The sequence below is a fragment of the Pongo abelii genome, chromosome 8, assembly GCF_028885655.2.
Source record: "Pongo abelii isolate AG06213 chromosome 8, NHGRI_mPonAbe1-v2.0_pri, whole genome shotgun sequence".
Classification (NCBI taxonomy): Eukaryota; Metazoa; Chordata; class Mammalia; order Primates; family Hominidae; genus Pongo; species Pongo abelii.
In genome coordinates, this window is record NC_071993.2 from 62,428,355 (window position 1) to 62,451,583 (window position 23,229).

A 23,229-nucleotide genomic window follows, 5' to 3' on the forward strand; every position below is an offset into this window, starting at 1 on the left:
ATGAGTCCTGAGTTCCAGTGGGGTGAATCAGTTGCCAGAATTCAAAAGTCTAAAAGACGTTTTAAAAAACCAATCTTAGGTACTTTAATAGTGATGTTATCTACAGTATAACAGGAGTAATTGAGGAAATTACCAATCTTGTGGCTTCTGACCACGTGACTACTGAGAGTTCAGGCCCCTCCCATAATCCTAATCTTGTGGCCTTTCATTAGATTTTCATTTCTTGAGCAAGAAGGGAGTTAGTTTTAGATAGAGACTATCATTGTCAGAGGCATTTGAACCAGAGCAACTCCATCTTGAAAAGGGGCTGGGTTAAATACGGCTGAGACTTACTGGGCTGCATTCCCAGGAGGTTAGGCATTCTTAGTCACAGGATGATGTAGAAGGTCAGCACAAGATACAGGTCACAAAGACCTTACTGATAAAACAGATTGTGGTAAAGAAACTGGCTAAACCACCAAAACAAAGATGGTCATGAAAGTGACCTCAGTTGTCCTCATTGCTCATTATATGCTAATTCTAATACATTAATATGCTAAAAGATGCGCCCACCAGCAACATAACTGTTTTCAAATGGCATAGCAATGTCAGGAAGTTACTCTATATGGTCTAACAAAGGGAGAAATCCTCAGTTCCAAGAATTGCCCACCCTTCTCAGAAAACTCATGAATAATCCAGTCCTTGTCCAGCATATAATCAAGAAAGAGCCATAAAAATAGCCAACCAGCAGCCCTCGGGGCTGCTCTGCCTACAGAGTAGCCATTCTTTATTCCTTTACTTTACTAATAAACTTACTTTCACTTTACTCTATGGATTCACCTCAAATTCTTTCTTGTGTGAGATCTAAGAACCCTCTCTGGATTGAGATCCCTTTCTGGTAACATTATCGTCTTTTCCAAGTGAAACTATAAACTAAATTTCTCCTGTAGTAATCTTGGCCCACGTCCAGGAATGTGTGACGACAGCCAGCCTAGAAGGTTAGAAACAAGATGGAGTCAGCTACGTTAGATTTTTCTCACTGTCATAATCTTTGCAATGACAGTTTCACCTGCAAGTGTGTGTATCTGCAATGACCTAGAAAGACCTGGAAAGATGGCTTCCTAGATATTTCCTAACCTTAAGTCAGATAATTCAGAGGATCTAGAAAGTGTCCCAAAGCCAGGATTGGCCCTTAATATTTCAAGTAGTACAAGCCTTTTTTGAGCACATCCTTTATGTGATCTAAGATAGAGGGAAAACAGTAGTGACACTTTTGACCTTTTGATGCCATATTTGCATGCCTGTGCCAACTTTATCATTCCCCCTCTGCTAGGACTTTGACAGATTTGTTTTCAGCATTCTGAGCACTATTTTTTTAAAAAAAATTTTAATTATTTTTAAGTGGCAAATAAAAATTGTATATATTTATGATATGCAGCAATGTTGGGGCTCAGAAATAGATATGCCAAAATATGGATTGTTGACATGCTGAATTGAAGAAACCTCAAGTTCTCTCTGACCATCCCCCACTCATTGTCCTCTCAAAGTCCTTCTCTGCCTAAGATCCAGACCCATCAAGGACAATTGATTTTTTTCTTCTCCTCCCTATAAGACCAAGAATGTAAACACATCTGAACAGATCCCTTCACTGTCAAAAGCATATCCTGAGAATGACCCTATGGGCTAAAAAGAATATGTGTTTGGAGTTCCAAGCTAAGGAACCTGGGAATGGTCAACCTGAAGATTCACTCCTTATCTATGCAGGACATCTGAACCCCAGGCCCACTTGTTGGGATGTGGGCATACAGGGCATCCAGGTCTTTTGTTTTGGGTTAAGTGGAGGTTGTTGGGTGGAGGTTGCTAAGCAAAAATGATATATAAACTTCATGCTTTTTACAAACGTTAGGAGTTCCCCTGTCCAGCTCACTGCCACTGGACGGCCTCTGTATGTAAGTCCTCAATAAACCCAACGTCTCATTCCCTGTCTCCGGTCTTCTCTGCAGCCTCTCCAAAAAGGTGCCCTCCATATTGGAATCAGTAGAGGTCCAGCATGACAAACAAATGTGAACTGATATCTCACTGCGGTTTTAATTTGCATTTCCCTGATGATTGGTGATGTTGTGTGCCTTTTCGTATACATATTGACCATTTGTATGTCTTGTTTTGAAGAAAAATGTCTATTTAGGTCCTTTACAAACTTTTAATCATGTTATTTGTTTTCTTACTATCGAGTTGTCTGAGTGCCTTTTATATTTCAGATATTAACCCCTTATCAGATGTATGGTTTCCAAATATTTTTTTCCCATTCTATAAATTGCTTTTTTGTTTTGTTATTTGCTGTACAGAAGCTTTTTAGTTTGATGTAATCCAATTTGGCTATTTTTGCTTTTGTCGCCTGTGCTTTTGGGGTCAAATCCAAAAAAATCATCTGAGCACTACTTTTGGTGGAATATCAACTCCTAAACATCAGCATGATGTGTTGATAGAGCATACTAAGTTTATTGCTTATCACGGTAAGAGAGAACACCACCTAGACAGTGTTTTCTAGTTCTCAGAGAAGGAAGGCAAGGTTGATTTTATAAAAAATAAGAAATTTGGTTTAAGGTGTGTCTTTCAATGAGCAGCCTTGATTCTCAGAAAGTTTCTGCTGCTGAGATTCTGGAGGTAGTGAAAATAAGCATTTATTTTTTAAGCCTGAGCATATTTATTCATGTTTTTAAATGTTAAGAATCATGTTATCATGGGCAAAGCTCTACCTCAAGAGTGCGAATTCCACATTGTGTGGAAATCTATTCATTAGGAACTATTTCTGGGTTTTATCCAGGGATACTAAAGGATCATATTTGAATGTTCTCTATGGGCCACTGCTTAGCTAAGGTCCCTTTGTATCTATTGGGTCTAGTCTGATGTCTGTGGGAATAAAAATTATTTTCTATGGTCTCAGCTGACTCAATTTTACAATCCATTCCCTTGAGGGGAGCAGATATCAGTGGGTGGGATGATGTTCAGGACGGTCTCAAGTGATTTTCATCTCATCATTAGGTTGCACTTAGGGATTGAGAAGTTATTTCTATTGAAATGGAATCATAAATAGGCTGGGCGTGGTGGCTCACGCCTGTAATCCCAGCCCTTTGGGAGGCTGAGGCAGACAGATCACGGGGTCAGGAGATCCAGACCATCCTGGCTAACACGGTGAAACCCCATCTTTACTAAAAATACAAAAAAAAAAAAAAAATTAGCCGGGCATGGTGGCAGGCGCCTGTAGTCCCAGCTGCTCGGGAGGCTGAGGCAGGAGAATGGCTGAACCCAGGAGGCAGAGTTTGCGTTGAGCCGAGATCACACCACTGCACTCCAGCCTAGGCAATAGAGTGAGACCTGGTCTCAAAAAAAGAAATGGAATCATAAATAAAAGGAGTTGAAGAAAGATTTTTCACTCAGTAGCATGGTTTATTCATGGTCTAGGGAAGAATATTAAATGCTTTGAAACAACAATGTTTTGGGGAGAAGCACATGTAATAAGAAGGATATATTGTTTTACAGGGTTCTGAAATCTTATTTATTCTTCCATGTAGTCAACTTTCAATAGCAGTGGCTCAGAGCTAAAAGAATTGTTGAATCCCACTGTGTTGAAGAAATTTTTTAAAAGCCAGCTTGAGCATGTGTTTGAGGAATGCAAGACCATGAAATTGCTTACAGCTTTTCCCATGATAAATTTGGTGTATGAAAATAGGCTGTATCCTTGGACATTGTCCACTTAACCTACAATTAGGCTGCTAGAAGTGCAAAAAGCTAAAAGTGGTGGTTGGAGGTCAATGAGAATATTTGCGCAATGGAAATGGAGATCAGATGTTATGAAATCCATAGATTGAGTGTTAATGGAAGTGAGGGAATTCAGGAATTACCTGGGGATTAGGAGATACCATCATTGTAAGATTCTGCCTGAATATTTGGTGTTTTAGTTATGAAGAGGTGTCAGTTTGCATTAGTAGTAAAAATTGTTTCTCCGAGGTGTGGAAATCGGAACTACAGTTAACCTTTTGTGGTAGCTAGTGTACAAACATGTCTGCCATCAGTTTGTTCTTCTACCTTTTTGTGCATGCTTCTTCTCACATCAAGAGCTGAAATCAAATTCACCTCTTCTTAAATCTAGGCCGTCTTAATGATTGTTGATGATTCTACTTAGTGAAAGTGATGTTGTATTTCCAAGGTGAGGTCATAAAAGGCTTTGAGGCTTCTTTCTGGGCCTCTTCTAATTTTTGCAATCCAGCCACCATAAGGTGAGAAGTCCAACCTTCATGAGGAGGCCATGTGAGGGTCCTCTGGGCAACAATCCCACCTGACCTCCAGGCAAGTGGGATTACCCAGTGAGAATGGTGATTACCTGCATCAGAGTGAGTCATGTCTTTATCCATCCCAGTCAATGTTCAGATAAAATTAGCTGTCATCTGACTGAAGTCTCCCAAATGGTAGCTGCTAGTTAGGCCCCGTCAATCCACAGAATTATGAGAGAAAATAATAAGTTGTTGCTTTAAGGCATAAAATTTAGTGTGGTTTTTATGTAGCAATAAATAATTGGAGAAATTCTCAATGTATTGTTTATGTAAATTCCTGTCAGTTCACAGGTGGATTCTAGACAATTAGGATGAATGAACAGATGCTGGAGATACACACAAATGAAAACACGAAAAACTTGCTATTGTTCTTATAATTCCCCTGACCACCTTGTTTCCTCAGATAATACCATGCTCTGTGGTATGCAACAGTGAGTTCACACCAGGCACTGTCATGTTTTCTTCTTTCAATATTCCTACTTCATGATGGAATTTGTACTGAAGATTGTAAGCTGCTTCAGTAGTCACAGTTTATTTGGGGGATCTTCAGTGCATTGTCTAAATAATGTCAGTGATATCTTGGTATTCTAATTTTTAAAATATCTTCGTGGAGTTTGAAAAGAAACAAAAAAAAAAAAAAGAAAAAGAAAGGTAGGGTGGGTACTCCATGTTAACAGGTGTTAAAGGAGCAACCTCAGTTTCATTTGCATACCAGGCATTAGCTGATGGTGAAGAGGCTTCTGGCTTAGTTCCTACATGGCCAGGAGAAAGTAGGAGGATTATATAAGCAGAAAAACAAAGCTTTTAAAATATTTCAGGATTAAGATAAGGATATAATCACTGTGTTAGAATTTACTCCCTCTGTGTTACCGAATAATAGAATTGATAATGAGCTCACAACATGTTTTATAGAATTACAAAAAATGTGACATTTGATATTTCTGGGATTCTATGTTGCTATCTGGTACCCATTGTATACCCTAGACTTGTAATTCTGGCTGGGCGTGTAGTAAAGTATTATAAGAAATGGGGGCCAGGAGCAGTGGCTCATGCCTGTAATCGCAGCACTTTGGGAGGCTAAGGCCGGAGGATCACCTGAGTTCAGGAGTTTGAGACAGCCTGGTCAACATGGCGAAACCCTGTCTATACTAAAAATATGAAAATTAGCCCAGTGTGGGGATGTATGCCTGTAATCCCATCTACTCAGGAGGCTGAGACAGGAGAATTGCTTGAACCTGAGAGGCTGCAGTGAGCCAAGATCACACCACTGCACTCCAGCCTGGGCGACAGAGAAAGATTCCGTCTAAGAAAAAAAAAAAAAAAAAGAAAGAAAGAAAGAAAAAACATGGGAAAATGAGAGTTCAGCCACTGCTTGACCTAGGATATAGTATAGATATGGCTAAATTTAATTCCTGCAATGTCTTGATATTTTGAGTGTTCTAAGGAACTATTAATCAATCTGTAGGAATCTTATTACCTATGCCATTTTTCAAGATGGCCATTAAGAAACACTTAGAAGGATTAAAATAAAATGGAATTAAAATAAAACAGGGAAAGGTTTTCTTCTCTTCCTGATACTACATTTTTCTCTCTAGGGGAACAGCCTTCCTCTAACTGCCCTAGGACAAGGATGAGAGAAAAAGGTGCAGAGGAGAAACACCTGCATACACCAACCTCTAGAGGGAAGTCAAGGCTTTCTCTTCTCCATCTCATTACACGGGTGCCCTCCACAGCCTTCCTTCTGATTCTGCCTCCTCTGATTTCTAGTGTATCTTCCACTTATATAATGTTACCTTGTTATCGTTATTACATTCACAATTTTGCTCACTATAAAATATTTTCCTGTGTGGAAAAATATGTTCATCACTTTCAAAAGAAGAAGAGCTATGAATATATTTATGTGTGTGTGTATATATATATATATGTATGTATGTTTGTGCTTTGTGTATCTGTATGTATTTATACATATATGAATATGTAGATATGCATACATTTATGTGTATATATAGATTACATATGTGTGTACATAAATATACACATATACATATATATTTCATGTGGGTGTGTCTGTATATACACATACATTGTCAATAAATGTAAGTTTCTCTTCTATAATTCAGTAGTGCTATAAAGCTGTTGCATATCGAACAAAGACATGGGCAAAAGTTTAGCTGAAAAGCCATTTATTTTTAAGGGAGATACCTTTGAAACAATTAGAATCATGCATGGTAGGTATTGAATAATTCAAAGAAAGTTGCAGATAATTCATGCTCCCTCCTTGAAGTCACTGGTTGATCAACAAATAGTCTAAAAATGATGAGGTATGATGAATTTCTCTTTCTGCCTGACAAATAACATAGCATTATGTCTATAATTACCCTGAAACATTTTAGCAACACAACCCAGAATCATGTCAAAGTACCTGAAATCAGGTTTCCAACAGAATTCCAAAATAGCAGTGATCTTTTAGAGGAATTTGACCGGCGGCTATACCTAGAAAATAACAAATATTTAAAGGCTCATATTTTGGAAGCCGGACTTAGTTCATCTCAGAGAATTTTGAGAAAAGCTGGTGTTTGTCCTGTACATGACCAGATTCTTGACTAGCTAGCTTTCTGTGAAGGGCAGAGGCCACTAACTCCAGTGTTAGGAATTCGGATTAATCATTTTACAAGTCTGAATTTTTATTTTGTCCATTATTTGTGTCTGTGATTTTGAAAAACCTCAAACTCATCATTTCCCATAGATTCATCTATAAATTGTGATATTTTATGATTGTAAAATCCATTCTTCTTTCCCTCTTTCCTTCTTTCTTTCTTTCCTTCTTTCTTTTACTTTTTTAGAGATGATGTCTTGCCCTGTCATCCAGTCTTGAATGCAGTGGCATGATCAGCTCATCATAACCTCATACCTCTGGGCTTAAGTGATACTCCTGCCTCATCCTCTCAAGTATCTAAGACTACAGGTGCACGCCACCACTCCCACTTAATGTAAAAATTTTTTTTGTAGAGGCAGGGTTTCATTATGTTGCCAGGGTGGTCTTGTATTCCTGACCTCACATGATCCTCTCACCTTGGCTTCCCAAAGCACTGGGATTAAGGTATGAGTCACTGTGCTCAGCTCATTATATTTTAGTAAAGAATATATAAACATTGTCTTATTAAATCTATAAAACTTTCAGTAAAGCAGTAATTATTGTAACCTGAAAAAGAGATTGAAGCTCACAGAAGTTAAGCAAATGGCCTCAGGTCACACAATTGAGAGTCAGAATTTGATCCTAGGGTTCTAACTCTAAAGCCAATAGTCTCTTCATTATTATAAAATTTTTTACTATCTAAGAATTTATGAAGAAATATTTTGATAATTAAAGAGATGCTTTATAAGAATAAAAATTAACATTTTATCTCTTTTTAAATAGGCTATACATATTAGGGTCATGGTGATGGAACAAACCATCTCAGACAATGTCTTTCTGACATTCCTGGTAGTGCTTTTGTAAGAATGGTAACAAATGAATAGAAATATGTGCAACCTACATTTCAGAAGATCTTTACACTAAAGATGAAAAGTCATCCTCTACACGTGGTCGAATCTCAATAACTTAATGATGCTTGCGATGATATTTGATGTTTGATGTTGTTGATATTCCTGAAGCTTAAAATTGCCATTGGCATATTATTTGATTGGGTTATCAGGAGTTTACATCAGGTTTTTAAAGAGCAGGTTTTTTGAAGAGAATCCTCTTTGGAGAGTCAGAGGACTTCTTCCTGCTTGTGCAATAAGTGCTATGCTGAAATAACTCAAAAACTCTTTCACTGGAAACATATAGATATGCACAACAAATTTAAGCAAACATTTAAAAACTATATAGCTGAGATTGCTAGATTGTAAAGAAATTTCTCAGGTACCAGGACAGAAAAATGAGAATAAACTGGAAATTACTGAAATGATTGTGTGAGGAGTTGTTGCAGTGCTGCTTTCATGGTGGGGAGGGGCTGGAAGGCAGGAGGATTGAGCAATTGAAAGAGATAAAGATCAGTAACATACATCAGTGGTGTTTTCTTGTTTTTTTTTTTTTTTTTTTTTTTTTTTCCTGATGGAACCTTGTTCTTGTTGCCCAGGCTGGAGTGTAATGGCATGATCTCACCTCACTGCAACCTCCGCCTCCCAGGTTCAAGCAATTCCCCTGCCTCAGTCTCTCAAGTAGCTGAGATTATAGGCAAGAGCCACCATACCCGGCTAATTTTTTTTTGTATTTTTAGTAGAGATGGAGTTTCAGCACATTGGCAAGGCTGGTCTCGAACTCCTGACTTCAGGTGATCCAACAACCTCGGACTCCCAAAGTGCTGGGATTACAGGCATGAGTCACTGGGCCCGGCCCAAAGTGGTTCTTAAGTGATACTCCTGCCTCAGCCTCTCAAGTAGCTAAGAGATAATTTTGCCCTGAAGCAGGGGGACACTTAAGCAATATCCGCAGACAAATTTTTGTTTGTCACAACTATGGGAGTGGCATAGTATGAACGGTGTTAATGGCATGTAGAGGGTAGAAGCTAGGAATTCTGCTAAACATTCTACAGTACAGAAGAAAACTACCCAGAACAAAGAATTCTGTAATGCCAAAAGTCAACAGTACTCAAGTTGAGAGCCCTGGTCTACAGAGTGGGGCTTTATGCCTATAGGGACAGTAAAGGAAAATGTTGATTCACAGGGATGAAAATTTAAAACTGTATTACCCAAAAGAAAAGCCTTAATCCTATGAGGATTACACCTAAATTGAAGAGAGAACCAAAAACCAAAAAAAAAAAAAGAAAATATTTTGTTCATTTCCTCTCTGCCTGCAATGTGGGATAAGAAAATTTTCTATGAGTCCGAAAACCTCTCATATTGATTCAGTTTACCAAAAGATATCTTGGATTCTAAATATTTAGAAAATAAAATGAACACCAATTCTGGGTGTTCATAGCCAGATAGCCCTAGAATTTCTTACCATCATAAACACAAAATCTCTTTACCCAGACAGTTTCATAATTTATGCTATGAAAAGATCTTTACAGTAAAAAAAAGATTAGCTTACAATAAAAGCTTTTTTGATTTTTATTGTTTAAAAAGTTAAACAATGCACCAAAATGGAATGTTAGTAGACTCAATTAACAGAAATATTAAAGCCTGAAACACTGTGAAAATAAAACAATTAAAAAGAGAACACAAACTAATTAAGTTTAATATCACCAAAATATTTTAAAAGTAATTAAAATCCCATGAAAATACAGACACTATAAAAGGAATATCTGTAAAAAGAAGCTAATCAAATTTCCAGAAATGAAAAATAAAGTCATTGGAATAAAAAATCCAATCAACACTTTAAACAGCAAATTAGATACAAATGAAGAGAGAATCATAAACTGAATTAACATATGAGCAATTAACCAGAATACAGCACAGATGGAAAAAAAAATAAAAACCATTAATGTTGGAAAACATGAGCGCTTGAGAAAAGTGGAGTGTAAAATAAAAAGATTCAAAATTCATGTAATAAGAATGTTTGAAATAAGACCAGAGAATGGGGAAGCGACAAGGTTAAATGGTGACGGAACTTCTACTTGTTGATGGTGGATTAAGCTATTTTGTCAAACCCTCATGCTGGGCTCCTTTGCTCTATCTAGGGCAAAAATGGAATTACCATTCACTACATTTAAATTATCTTTTGGAGACAAACACCTGGGTTGCCTCCAAGTCTCTACTAACCCAAAGATAACTATGGAAAGCACTTTTCTGAATGTTCCCTTAGGGACCAATTTAAGAATATTTTTTGAGAGTGAGGGTGGGTATGATATGTAGTTCCAGAAGCAGAAGTCAGAAATACTTCTAAAAGAGAGTACAGGAATACTTCTAAAAGTGTTTCTGTACTCGCACTGGGTTCTATAATTAATTTTACATTATAATATTAGACCATCTTCTAGAGTGGCTATACCAATTTGCCATACATGTACTTAGTGCAGAAGGGTTCTGGACTCCCCACATTCTTACCAACAATTGCTATCAACCACATTTTCTATTTGTAATCCATCCTTCTTGGTATTTTGGGTGGTCCCTCAATCTAAGAGTTTATCTTTTATCAATTCCAGAAAATTTTTTACCATTATATTTTGAAATATATTATCTTCGTATTTCCTGTTATTTTTTGTTTCTTGAAAACCTATTTGACTTAATTTGGTGCCTTTTCTTCTGTCTTCCATGTTCCTAACTTTTTTCTTATTTTTTTTCTGTTTAATAACCTCTCTACTCTACTCTCTACATGACTTTTCCTCAAATCCATGCTCTAACTATTTATCTTATCAAAGGTGCCTATCTTTTGTTTAATCTGTCCATTGAGGGCTTTTTTCCCCACATCAAATGATTATTGTTTTCATTTCTGTAATTTTATTTGGTTCTTTCAAATATCCTCTGATTGTCTTTTCATTTTTTTGTTCTTCTATTTATGTTTTATCTTCTTTAGTTGTTGATATTAATACATTTACAGTACTTTGAAACAACGAATTGACAATTTTTTTAGTTCTTGGGGTTCCTATTCCTATATTTGCTGTAACTTATGACTCTCCTATAGAAATTTCTTTTTTTGTGTCATTTGTGATGTTTGACAGGCAGTTTGCCATTGTTGGGGCATGTTTTCCATTGGTCTTCCAGTTCCATCGTCATGGAGGTGTCCTTCTGGAGAATAGAGGATTACCTTTTGCCTCTACTAAGATGCTTTAGTTTTTTCATCATGGTGCAAATATGTTTATGTTAATTTCATAACTTAGATTCCCATACCTGGTAGGTATTGTAAATTCAGACAGTGCCTTCAGGCCTGGCATAGGCTAAGGTTTGATATTCCTCCTGTGTCACTATTCTCATAGGGCTCCAGATGGACAGCGAATCTCTTTGCTCCTTTCCATTTCCATATTATACCTTCTACTTTATAAAATGAATGAACTTAGATAGATGGTGCTTCCTTAGGACTGGCGGGTAAAATATTCTACTTCCCATTTCACAATGAGAATGATCTTTGATGGTACAGAACTTTATGTGAGAAACTCAGTTCCAGTTTTCTGTTTCCATGGCCTGAGGCATTATGACTTTTCCAGGAAGGGCAGTCGAAATCACATCCTAGATCTCTAAATCCATTATCCAGTTAAATATTCCTTGACTCAGAACACTAACGATTCTGACTTTGAGTACTCCCTGTGAAAGAATAACAAAACACTCAAGGATTTCTTTAGCCATGAAATAGATAAATAAAATTGAATTGAGAGTTGTTATGTTACATTAAAACTGAACTGAATGTGAATATGAACCTGGAACCCAATTAGGTAGTGACTTATAATAACACAAGTGCTATAAATATGAAATCAATTTTTAAAAGTATCAAAAGAAGTATTTGTGAAAAAAGACCTTGGTCCAAGCTATGTTCTTTGCAAATATTATTTTAAATAATTCTTAAAACCTCTCTTATTTTGCAAGATTTTTCATCTCTACTTCATAAATGAGTAAATTAAGATAAAGAATATTTTCAAAAGTCAGATGATTAATAATTTTTAGACTATGAAGCCACTGGGATTAATCACTACAGCTATAGGTCACAAACTTCAGTGTGCATATAATTATCGGGAAATATGTTTAAAATGCATATTTTCAGGGCTCCAGAACAGAGATTCTGATTCTGAGTTTTCATGAAAGAGCCTAAAATATGCATTATTCAAAAATGTCTAATAAGCTTGACAAGTATATAAAATTTAGAAACAGTACAGTACGCTAAGATGAAGTATTACTCTGATATCAAAATCAAATAAAGGTAAAGAGATAAGAGAAACTATACATTAATCTCACAAAACAGAACAGTTGCCGAAACAGGAGCCTTCCCTTATCTGCTGGAGATATGTTCTGAGACCCATAGTACATGCCTGAAACTGAGGATAGTAGCAAACTCCATATACACTATACTTTCTTCTGTATATACATACTTATTATAATGTTTACTTTATAAATTAGGCACAGTAAGAGATGAAAAACTAACAACAAAATAGGACAATTATAACAATATACTGTAGTAAAAGTTATGTGAATGTAGTATCTCTCTTTTTTCTCCCTTAAAATATTTTATTGTACTACTGTACTCACTCTTCTTCCTGTGATGATGTGAGATGATAAAATGCCTATGTGATGAGATGTGAGGTAAATGACATGGGCATTGTGACATAACACTGCACTACTGTTGGCCTTCTGACGATACCTCAGAATGAGGATCATCGGCTTCTGGTGACCCTGGATGATAGAGCCATGATGATGTTTATGGATGGTTAGATGTCAAGAGCAGGCGATGATGATGACTAATGAGTGGGTGGCATATACAGCATGGATGCACTGGACAAAGCGATAATTCACATCCCAGGTGAGATAAAGCAGTGTGACATGAGATTTCATCACACTATTCAGAATGGTTTGCAGTTTCAAACTCATGAATTGTTTATTTCTGGAATCTCTCATTTAGTATTGTTAGATTGCAGTTTACTACAGGTAACTGAAACCAAGGAAGGCAAAACTATGGATAAAGGGGAACTAATGTACCTAAGATATCTATTAAGGTCAAGTACAGTTGATTCTAGAAATACATTATTTACAAGGAGTCAATCTTTCTATTTCTAGCCTCTGTCCCAGTAACAGTCATTTTGGAGTGGTGGAGTAGCATAATACTGAAAATCTTTTTGTTGATCTAATGTCATTCTTGCCATGGAACTAAACAGAAGAGACTAGCCCAAGACTTTCTTAAAAATAGATCCTTTCCCAAAAGATTTTTAACTATAAAATTAGAATAATTTTCACAGTTGTCTAGCAAAGTCTATTTTTCTCCATAAGCATGGAAAAATGACATAAATTTTTATCCTGTGTTGTCCAGAGGCCTTGTCTTAATCTATGTTGGCTTTATGCCTTGAAAAGCAAAATACACAGTTCTGTATATCATCTACTTTGTCACTTTGTCATCCTACTTCGCTGTTTTTCCATTTATTTTAATGAACTATTTTTACTTTCATAACATTGAACACAATTTATTAATAATGGGCATTTATCTGTTGATAACCACCTTTCTTTTTTCTTTTTTGAGATGGAGTCTTGCTCTGTCGCCCAGGCTAGAGTGCAGTGGTGAGATCTTGGCTCACTGCAGCGTCCACCTCCCAGGTTCAAGTGATTCTTCTGCCTCAGCCTCCCTAGTTGCTGGGATTACAGGAGCCCACCACTGCACCAGGCTAATTTTTGTATTGTATTTTTAGTAAAGATGGGGTTTCACCATGTTGGACAGGCTGGTCTCGAACTCCTGACCTCATGATCCACCTGCCTTGGCCTCCCAAAGTGCTGAGATTACAGGTGTGAGCCACCATGCCCGACCAGATGACCACCTCTTCTTCTGACTCTAGTGGTTTTGTTTTCCTTGACATTTCTAAGACCTAAAAGAGTGAATGGTGTATAAGAAAGGGGCACTAGATATTTTCAAAGAATGAGTCAGAGGATGAGGTCTGGCCACACAAAAACAATAGGTAATTTTTCTGGCTTTTCAAAAGTACAATATTATAGAAATCAAGGCAGAGGGTCAGTGAAGAGCAATGCATCTGAAAATTTCAATCTGAGTTCATTTCTAATCCCTTTATTTTAATATGAGAATGCAATAATACAACATTAATAAAATGAAAGTTTAAATGGTTTTGAAAAATTATAAGCTGTGGGTGAAACACTTGAGGAATTTACATTAAAATCAAGAGTAAGAAAAGATACCCACTGTTACCTGTATTACTTATTTTCCTTAAAGTTATACCTAATACAAAATGATAGGGAAAATAAAAAGTTTAATTTCTTAAGGGAGACAAAATCTTTCAGTATTTCTAGTTGCTTTAATCATCTATCTAGAAAACCATTAGACTAAATTTAAAATGTACTTCAAGTCATAAGTACTGGGTGTTGGTCATAGGTTGAATAATGATCCCAAAGATACCCAAGTCCTAATCCCTAGAACCTATTATTGTTACCTTATATGACAAAAGAGATTTTGCATGTAAGATTAAATTAGAAATATTAAAATGAGGAGATTATCCTGGATTATCTACATGGGCACTAAATGTAATCCTAAATGTTCTTATAAGAGGGAAGCAGAAGGAGAGTTTACTATAAAAGATGATGTGATGACAGGAGCAGGAAGACAGAGACAGAGATTATAAAATGCAATCTCACTGACTTTGAAGACAGAGGAAGTGGCCATATAAGACCAGCAATGCAAAAAATGCAGCTCAAGAACCCGGAAAAGGCTAGGAAAGGGATCTTCCCCCTGGAGCCTTCAGAGGGGCCATGGCACTTCACGCCAGTTGTGATGGTTAATATTGAGCGTCAACTTGATTGGATCAAAGGTTTCGAAGTATTGTTCCTGGGTGTGTCTGTGGGGGTGTCGCTAAAAGAGATTAACATTTGAGTCAGTGAACTGGGAGACACAGACCCACCCTCAACCTGAATGGGCACCATCTAATCAGCTGCCAGCATGGCTAAAATAAAAGCAGGCAGAAGAATGTGGAAAGACTAGAGAGGCTTAGCCATCCAGCCTACATATTTCTCCCATGCTGGATGCTTCCTGCCCTCGAACATTGAAATCGAAGTTCTTCAGCTTTGAGACTCTTGTACCTTCATCCACTGACTGCAGGCTGCACTGTTGGCCTCCCTACTTTTGAGGTTTTGGGACTCAGACTGGCTTCCTCGCTCCTCAGCTTGCAGATGGCCTATTGTGGGACTTCACTGTGTGTTTGCGTGAGTCAATGCTCCTTGATAAACTCCCTTTTCATATATACATCTACCCTATTAGTCCTGTCCCTCTAGGGAACCTTGATTAATACACCAGTGAAAACCATTTTGGACTGTGACCTCCATGACCATAAGAATAAATTTGGTTTAAGTTATTACGTTTCCGGTAATTTGTTACAGCAGCAATAGAAAATTAATATGGGGGAGAAGAGGCCCCTTTCATAAAATCTGCAGAGAATATTCCATATTTTGGAATAAACTTTATCAGGTATATGCTGTAAATAGCTTTTAAAACCTTATGTAGGAATATAAAATGAGATGTACTCAGAAGTATAATAGTGTTATGTTTTTCGGTTCATTTAAAGCATTTATTTTATTTTAATCAATGTTTTATATAACTTTTTTGTTTTGGAATTTCAAAACACATCCTATATTTCATATAAAGGGTAAATCTTGGAGAATAGGTTAAGAAAATAATTAGAAGAATAAATGGGAGACAAGAGGGAGAAGGTAAAATATGATTCACATCGCCAAGTATGAAAATGTCTTGTAAGATAAAATAATCTTAAGAAAATAACCTGAATTCTTACAGTGCTGTGTTGAAGGAAAAATATCTTTTTCAATGGAACCAGATTTTGAAAGCCCAGCAATGACCTCATGTATATAAACATTTAAAACCATATTTTGATAGGCAAGCAACGACCTCATGTATATATATAAACTAAAATGTTTATTAGCATCTGATAAGTGTGACATTTCAAATAAAGGAGAAATTATGAATTATTCAATAAATCATGCTGGGACAATTAGTTATTTCTGTGGAGAAATTATATACTCTCTGCCAAAATAAATTCCAGAAAGATTAAAAAATGAAATCTAAAAATGAAACAAATAAAAAAGAAAACCTTTCTATAAATAAATTCAAAGGCAGAAATCATATTAAAAATATTGATATATTTGCCTACCAACAGTTAAAAATATTTATGTCTCACTAACCAAGCAAAAATAAACAAAAATAAAAGGAATAAAGTAAGCTTTAAAAGCTATTTGAAAATGTGATAAAAATAGTTATTAATTTTATATAGGAAGAATTTTCATATATGAATAATCAACAGATTGAATACTCCAATAAAAATGGATAAAAAACAAGTAGATCATTCAGTAAAAACTACAAATAGACATTAAACTTTAGAGAAAAAAATTAATCTCACTTATAATAAAAACACAAATGTAAACAATGAGGCTCTATTTTGCCTTCCTAATTGATAAAGATAAGCGTGGGTGGGGAATAACACCTACTATAATAATTACTATTTTTAATATAATGACCATATATTAGCATTATGATAAGAACACAGTGCAAAAAACCAATATTGAAGACAAAATTGACATCTTTGCTCGCCTTTCTTGGCTGGGTTATTCATTCATTTATTTGGTTAACACATGTTGGGCAGTATCTCCCTTCCAAGCAATGTGCAGTGCTGACTCACTGTCAAATCATTTTGAGTGGTTGCATGTGTGTGGTTGGAGGATGGAGGGTGAGGAGAGACAGACAGACCAAGTCTTGTTTACAGCCCAGTGCAATAAGCATTGGGAGTTGTATAGAGAACATGATCTGTGGTTGCAGAGAAGCCCTATCACAGTGGGGGCAGGAAACAGTGGGAGGAGGAGCTTGAGCTAAGGATGAGAACTTCAACAGGCAAAAAGGAGATGACCAGTTAAGAAAGTGGGGAGGAGAAGGGCTTTCTAAGGAGGGGGACGGGGCGGGATAACAGGGAGGTGGGGGGAGCAGGCCTAATGAGAGAACTATAATAGTTTCACTTGGCTGAAGTACAGATGACCAGGCAGGATGTCTGAGTGCTGATCATGATGAATTTGGCAGGGGTTTTCATGGAATTGTTGTTTGCCAAATTTAGGAGATGAGACTTTGTTCTGCAACCCTTGACATTTCTCTGAAAGTTTTCTGCAGAGTGATGGTAAGATCTTGCAATATAAGGACATGAGCAGAGACTGAATGAGTGCTGGGTTGATTCTATCTACAAGGAAGAGATAAAAACATCCAAAAAACTGCCTTTTTTTTTTTTGCAGATAGGTATCTTTCAGTTTATTAATAAATTATTTACTAAACAGGAATCACTGAGTTCTCACTGAATCCATTGGCCCGTGAGTAGGAATCCCGAGGGGATGCAATACAGTCCCTGCCTGGGTGAACTTAGGTCTAGAGAGGGAGGAAAGTGGGCAAACAGGCAGGTTGCAGTAGAGGTTGACATGCAATATAATAGATGTCCCTGGATGAGGAAGAGGCATCAGGCAAGGCTTCCTGGAGGTGGTGACTTAGTTAATACACATTCTTTGATCTAATGGCTCCCCTGTAAAGTAACCAATTTGAAGGTAGAGAACACACAAGGAAAAGAGCCACACTAATCCATTATATGACCTCATTACAGCCGTGGATCCCAAATTTCTTTGAAAATGGGATGATGGGGACCTTTTCTCCAGCTTCAGATGCCTTAATGTCTTAGGGCTTCAGCAACACAAGCCCAAGTAAGACTGCCTTAACATTTTAAATTTTATAGAGCAATTCAGTTGTTTTGTATTGTTTCTTCCAATATCTCATTAGAAATAATTCTAGCTTTGATTACCATCCAAGGTACATTTTAAATAATGACTGTAATTCCCCTCTCCTATTCCTACATAAGCAGACTGAAAAAAGAAAAGAGAGAAGGAATTGTGGATGGAAAGAGAAAGAGGAAGGGAAGAGAAAAGAGAGAGCAAGAGGTAAGAAAACAGAAGGAGGGCCAGAAGGCCCAGCTCTCCTGGGAACAGTTATTTGAGATTTTTACTTCCTGTTTTCTCTCCAGGTGTTTGTGGAATTACCATGATTTGAGTGCTGAATGGGGCCTCAGCCCTGGAGCTTGCCAGAGCGAGGAAATTAAAATAAGAGGAATGACCAATGGCCTATATAACTCTGTGGCATGATGCAATTCTTCCTGACCATTGTGCTAACTCCTTTTAAATATCATTTTAATTCCTCTTAGTAGGAGCAAAATGTTTTGATCTTTAAAAAGAGAAAAGTCTCCCCACCACTCCCGCTGCTCTCATGCTGCTTGCAAAATATGTGCTGTTTATGAGAGGCAGAGATGCAGGGTTACAGGAGAAATAAGGGTGAGGAGATGCAGAGAGAGAAAGGAGGGTAGATTTGCTTCTCTATCTGAGCTCAGAGTGGCTTGCCTCTGCACATGGTGCTGCTGAAGCCCGGCACAGTCCCAGCTAAGGCCATGCCACCTCCCACTGTGGATGCAGCTTGCCCCATGACATTTCAACAGGAGCATTCCAATCAGGCTCACATAGAGAGAGATGCTGACATTTCACAGGTTCATCAGAAAGGCAAACTCTGTAACCCACAGTTAGTTGTTCTTTCCAGGAGCAATATTCTGTTTTGTTTGTTTTCTTTTTTTTTTTTTCTTTCTGCATAGTTCAAATCTATGCATGCACGCACAGGAGAAAACCCCATATTTCTCATTAGAAAGGTAGAGAATTAACCTTTGTCTGTCTTGACTGCCTCTCATCCATGAAGTTCACTCTAATCTGCTAGCTAGAAAAGATGTCTTACTCCACTGAACCTGAGCAGTTCTCTAATCCGTATGCCATTTATCACTTTTCCTTTCCAATTTTGTACTACAGGCATAATCCCAGGTGTATTGATTAGGTCCTATCTATTAAGTACATTTAGCTGGGATGTTGAAGGCAATCCGAGGAAGGGACTATTACAGAGGGATAGACAAGGTTAAGGAAACCACCAAGTGCTACCGAGTTACCCTGGAACTAATCAGAGCAAGAAGCCATTATCACCATCTACCTGAAGGGCAAGGACAGGAAATAGAGTTACCAGATTCAGGTAAGAGCTGAAAGCTGAAGCTGTGGAAAGGAGGCTGCACTCAATTCTAGTAGACACAGTGTCATAACAATTACCAGATTCTTTGTGCTTAGACAAGGAGGAATGAGAGTGTGTGTGTGTGTATGTATGTGTGTGTGTGTACTGTGGGGGAGGACCATCACCCTGAAATCTTTCTCCTCGTTAGCTCTGATCTCCTGCCAGTGCCTTCTGTTGCCTTATTAACACCAATTAAAAGCCACAGGGATGGGAGCCCAGAGATGTCAAGGTTGGCCTCAATGTCAGTCCCGGGTGGACACAAAGTAGATCGAAGATAGGTGGAGAATGGGTCAGGCATGAGGGCAGGCAGACAGAATTACCAATCATCAGTGTATTTTCTTAAGGTGTAGAGCTGGTGAAGAAATCCATAAGCAATTTTTCATTTCTGTTAACTAGTAAAGCACACTGTGCAGTCCACAGGGAAGGGACCAGGGATAATGAGAAAGTGGGATACAGCCTTTTTTGTAGCTATTGAGCACGATGATTGTATTATTATAATTATATATTTACAATCATTATCCCCACTATTAAACTGATTTAATTAAGGAAGAGATCCTTTCTTGGTTTATTTCTTTATCTACTCTCCACATCTCTATCTCCTACCAGTGCCTTGGCCAGGATAGATGCTTTTAAATATTTTTCAAAGAAAAACATTTACAGAGAAAAATCATCCTAATTTAGCATTAACAAAATAATCTACTAACTAGTACATCCTCTTGGAAATATTTATCTAGTTCAATGTCATATGCCAACAACATTTTTTAGCAACATTTTGATGGTATGGACATATTTGTTAAGGAGGACTCTGAAGGACACTTGAATCCTCGTAAGCGTGAAGGTATTTTCCAGCAAACGTAACAAATGTGAAAAAAAAAGATGATCGTTAAAACTATTGAAATAGACAACAGGATATACAGGTTTGAATATTCTATTATGGAGAACAAATTCCATATTTGTATCAGAGAAGTAATCTTACTAGTACTACATTATAAGCAGTTTCAAAATGCTTTCACAGAGAATAACTTATTTGGAAAAGAAAGTTCATCTAGATATCTGTCAACAAACTAACCTGACAGGTCTAAAAGAGGTTTGAGAATGCTCTTGTGTTGATTATTGTGTAGGAAAAAAAAGTCATTAAACTCATATACAATTTCATCATGTAGATAGATTTGCTGTATTGGGCATCATAGTTAAGATACAGAATAGTTCCATCACCACAAGTATCCCATCTGTTGCCCTTTTGTAGCCATATCTACCTTCCTTCTCCCACCTTCTCCACTCCCTTCCCTAATTCCTGACAAGCTACAATCTTTTCTCTATTTCCAAAATGTTACTATTTTAACATTTTTATATAAATAGACTCATACAATCTATAACTTTTGGAATTTACTTTCTTTCCATTGCCTAATTCTCTGGGGATTCACTCAAGTTATGTGAACTCTGCAGCATGCTTTCTTCTATTGCTGATTAGTAGTCCATGCTGTGGATGTGCTAGAATTTGCTTAACCATTCACCCATTGAAGTATAGTTAGATGGTTTCCAGTTTGGGCTAATACAAATAAAGCTGTTATGAATATTCATGTATAAGTTTTTATGTAAACATAAGTTTTCATCTCCCTAGGATAAATGACCAAGAGGTCAATTGCTGGGTCACATAGTAATTGCTTGTTTACTTTTTAAAGAAATTACCAAACTTTTTTAGAGTGTCTTAAAGGTTTTGCAATTCCACTAGTAATGCATAAACATATGCCTTCATGTTTTCAGGAGTACAATTGCTGAGTTGTAGGTAGTTGCATGTTTAGCATTGTAAGAGACAGTGAACTATTTTCCATTCTAATCAGCAATGTGTAAGTGATTGTTTCTCTGAAGCTTTGCCAGCATTTCCTGGGATCACTATTTTTTATTTTAGCCATTTTGATATGTGTGCAGTGATATTTCATCATGGTTGTGATGTGCATTTCTCTGATGGTTAATTATCTTCAATATATTTCCATTTAATTATTGCCATTTCTATATACTCTTTGTTGAAATGTCTGAGTGTATTTTGCTTATATTCTAATTGGATTGTTTGTTTTCTATCGTTGACTTTTGAGAATTTTATGTATCTTCTTAATACTAGACATCTTTTACTAGTGGCTTGCAAATATTTTTTCCCAGTCAATAGCTTATTTTTCATTCCTGTTAGCAGGATTTTTTGCATAGCAAAAGTTTTTAATGAGATCTAATTTATTAATTTTTATTTTTAATGATCTTTTCTTGTGTGTCAAAACTGGAAACTCTTTGCTCTGTCGTATATTCTGAAGAATTTCCTCTATGTTTTTCTCTAAGAGATTTATAGTTTTACATTTTAGAATATTTTACATGTAAGTTAATGATCCATTTTGAGAAAATTTTTGAATAATGTGTGAGGTTTTGGTTAAGCTGTTTCTTTGTTGTTTTTTGGTCATTGTTGCCCAATTACTGCAGCATCATTTGTTATAAAGGCCACCTTTCCTCTGCTGATTTTTTTCATTTTTATAAAAATAAGTTGGTAATATTTGCAGGGGTCTAATTCTGAGTTTTCTATTTGGTTCCATTGATCTATATGTCTACTCTTTCACCAATAGCACTCCACCTTGTTTACTGTAGCTAAATTACAATTAGGTATAGTGCATTATTCCACTTTACTCATTTTTGAGATTGTTTTAGCTATTTGTAGAGCCTTTGCTTTATATGTGTGTATGTGCATGTACATATATAATATATAAAATATACAAAATATATAATATATAAAAAATATAATATATATTATATAACTTATATAAAATATATATTATATATAATTTAACAATTTAAAGACTAATTTTTAGAGAAATTTTAGGTTCACAGCAAAATCAAAATTAAAAATAAGAGAAAGCTAGAGAGATTTCCCATATATCTCCTGCCCTGACTCATTCACAGTCTCCTTAATTATCAACATCACCTACCAGGGTGGTACATTTGTTACAACTGATGAAACTACATTGACATATTATAATCACCCAGTCCATATTTTACTCACTCTTGGTGGTGTTCATTTTATGGGTTTGAACAAATATGTAATGATATGTATGCATCATTCAAGTATCATACAGAGTATTTTCACTGCCTTAATAATCCTCTGTGTTCCACCTATTCATCTTTCCCTTCACCCAACTGCTGGCAACCACTGACTTTTTTTTTTTTTTTTAACTTAAGACAAAGTTTGGCTCTGTTGCTCAGGCTGGAGTGCAGTGGCATGATCATAGCTCACTGTATCCTCTAACTCCTGGGCTCAGGTGATGCTGCTGCCTCAGCCTCCCAAATAGCTAGGACTACAGGCATGTGCCACCATGCTCAGCTAATTTTTGTTGTTGTTTTTTAATAGTACAGACAAGGTCTTGCTATGTTGGCCAGGCTGGTCTCAAACTCCTGGATTCCAGTGATTCTCTTGCCTCAGCCTCCAAAGTGCTGGTCTTACAGCCATAAGCCACCACGCCCAACTTAATCTTTTTACTATCTCCATAGTTTGGCCTTTTCCAGAATGTCTTATTGTTGGAATCATATAGTTCATAGGCTTTTCAGATTGAATTATCTTACTTAGTAATATGCTTTTAAGGTCCCTCCAGGTCTTTTCATGGTTTGATATATATATTTTTTCCTTGTTTGTTTCTTTTTTTAAAGCACTGAATAATGTTTTGTTGTTTGGATGTACCACAGTTTATATATCCATTCACCTACTAAAGAACATCTCAGTTGCTTGTTTTGGCAATTATAAATAAAGTTGCTTTAAACATTCGTGTGCAAGTTTTAGGATGAACATAAGTTTTCAGTTCTTTTGATTAAATATCAATGAACATGACTGCTGGATTATATGGTAAGAATATGTTTATGTTTAGTTTTGTAAAAAACCACCAAATTGTCTTCTGAAATGGCTGTACCATTTTGCATTTCCATCAGCAATGACTGAGAGTTCCTGTTGCTCCACATCCATGTCAGCATTTGTTGTCAGTGTTGCAGATGCTGACCTTCTGAAGGTATAGAGTGATAGCTCATTGTTGTTTTTGTTTGCATTTCCCTGGTGCTATATAATGTGGAACATATTTTCATATGCTTATTTGCTATTTGTGTATCGTATTATTTGGTGAGGTACATGTTAGAGTATTTTGCCCA

At 36.6% G+C, this 23,229-nt stretch overlaps 2 long non-coding RNA genes across 4 annotated transcripts in view; one reads left to right on the forward strand and one right to left on the reverse strand.

The window, feature by feature from the left end:
• Positions 1–3,410: 3,410 nt before the first annotated feature.
• LOC129048251 (uncharacterized) lies at positions 3,411–12,731 on the reverse strand. Of its 2 annotated transcripts, XR_010141541.1 has the most exons (5): positions 12,468–12,731; positions 10,448–11,531; positions 7,847–7,964; positions 6,733–6,803; positions 3,411–5,062 (listed from the first exon to the last, which is right to left on the reverse strand). It is a non-coding gene; the product is annotated as an uncharacterized LOC129048251 (long non-coding RNA). The 2 variants fall into 2 exon arrangements; XR_008510448.2 differs by lacking the exon at positions 3,411–5,062 and having other exon boundaries at positions 6,563–6,803.
• The window catches only part of LOC129048250 (uncharacterized), a 30,247-nt gene continuing 19,617 nt past the window's right edge, over positions 12,600–23,229 (forward strand). For both annotated transcript variants that reach the window (XR_010141540.1, XR_010141539.1), the window contains exons 1-2: positions 12,600–12,738; positions 17,828–17,903. This is a non-coding gene — a long non-coding RNA (uncharacterized LOC129048250). The remainder of the gene's footprint in view (positions 12,739–17,827; positions 17,904–23,229) is intronic.